Genomic DNA, 2,160 nt, shown 5'->3' on the forward strand with positions numbered 1-2,160 from the left:
ACAAATTCACACATTCAAACCATCTTCCAGTCAAGTGGCAAAGTTTATTGTAATGCCAATTGAAGCATGAAGTTCCTAATGAGGATGAAGTTGATGCTTATATACAAAAGGGACTGTGAAAGGATCTGGGTGGGATTAAGGAGTGGTATGTCATTTGGGATGGACCAGTGCAAAAGTGAAAGGAATATCAGGTAGGCTAATTAGGTGAACTGGGTTGCTTCCAGAAATGTGCTTTTTTTTCCTTTAGGGGTCCAGGTCCCAGCACCCCATCATTCACCCCTCAGACAAATGGGACCCAAAATCTTTTGGGGTAAGGGGCAAAGGTATTGGTTTCTGAAACGGCTTCCTGCTGGCAAGGGGCATAGAGCTGTCCCTGCCTTACTGGGTCCCATTTAACAGGTCAGACTTCAGAACCTGGCCAATGTCAGGTCTATTTTGTTGCAGTGGGTTAGGGACCACTGACTCAGACAAAATTGGTATACAGCCAGAGCAATCATCTAGAAGTTGACAATCTGGAGCCTAGAGGAGACAAATTTGACAATGAGGTTAAACAAACAAGGGCCAAATAGGAATAAGAAGAGTATGATCAGGAGTGCAATAAGTATGAGTACTAGTAGAGAAAGGAGCCAGGATCCCCATGAAGAAAATGGTTTTGGGGCACTGAAGTTGTCATTAATTTCTTCTATCCAACTAGCCTCTTCTAAAATAACATTCAGCGTGGATCTCTATTTTTCCAGAGGATTGAGGATGCCAGGCAGAGTGAAGGTGATAAGTGGTTTTAAGTGCTTCTGCCATAACCTGAGTTATCTGTGAAATAAAAGCCAGGTCATTGTCCCTCTGTAAGGAACTAGGCAAGCCAAAGTGAGGTATAATTTCCTTTAACAGGAACTTTGATATCTCCTGAACCTTTTCAGTTCTGCAAGGAAAGGCTTCTACCCAATTAGTAAAGGTGTCAATAAAAACCAAAAGCAAGTTGAAACTCCTGCATGGGGGCATATATGTGAAGTCTATCTGCCAGTCTTCACCTGGGTAGGTACCCCTCCTCTGAACAGGTTTTAAAAGAGGGGGAGTTCTGACTGTCCTTTCAGAATTTACCTGGGCACATGTTGGGCAAGCCCGACAGACTTGCCAGATGGTTTCTCCTGGCTTATTGCCAGTAAAAATAGGCTTTATCCTCACAATATGAAAGCAAATTCTGGAGGGCATTCTTCCCTAGGTGTATGGCCTGGTGTAAGCCAAAAGGAAACTTCCACTGGCTTTCTTCTGGGATAAGAAGTTGACCTGAAAGTGTCTGAAACCATCCAGAGGGGAAAGAGAGTACCCCTTTTCTTTAGCAAGGGCCTGTTCTTAGGGGCTGCAGGAAGGCATGAAGGAGTCAGGGAGTCATGGGAGTAAAGGAACCAGTACAGTTAGCTGTCAAGAAGCAATATCTCCCAGGCTATTTCCCACGGCCTAGTTCATTTCCCCTTTCTGGTGACCTTTGCAAAATATAACAGCTATCTCAAATGGTTTCTGAACAGCTTGGAGGAGATGTAAGATTTCCTATGCATGTTTGATAGAGGAATTCCTTGCTGTCAAATATTCCCTTTCTTTCCAAATTGCTCCATGGGCATGTAGAACACAGAAGGCATATTTTGAGCTAGTAAAAATATACACCCTTTTATTTTTCCCTAGTTCTAGGGTTCTTGTGAGTGCTATTAACTCTGCTTTCTGGGCAGAGGTCCCAGGAGGCAAGGGTTTGGCCTCTATGGTGCAGTGGAGGCTGACTACTGCATACCCAGCTCTCCTCATCTCTTGTTCAACAAAGCTGGACCCATCCGTATACCACTCTGCCTCCAGGTTAGAGAGAGAGATCTTTAAGATCAGGTCTACTGAAATAGACCAAGTCCAAAGCCTCCTCGAAATCATGAACCAGAGCATCTGAGTGTGGCTGTCTGGGAGAAGAATTGACAGGTTGAGAGTGTGGCATACCCGGAGAGTTAGATCAGGGGTATCTAAGAGCAAGGCCTGATATTTAGTGAGCCTGCTGCTAGCCAGCCACTGATGACCTTTTGCTTCCAGGATGAGCTCAACTTGGTGGAAAGTCAAAACTTCCAGGATTGGCCAAGTTTAAGTTTAGAGGTTTCCTTAATTAAACGGCCATTGCAGCCATAGCCTAGA

This window comes from Vombatus ursinus, unplaced genomic scaffold (assembly GCF_900497805.2).
Source record: "Vombatus ursinus unplaced genomic scaffold, bare-nosed wombat genome assembly UNPS02014838.1, whole genome shotgun sequence".
NCBI lineage: Eukaryota > Metazoa > Chordata > Mammalia > Diprotodontia > Vombatidae > Vombatus > Vombatus ursinus.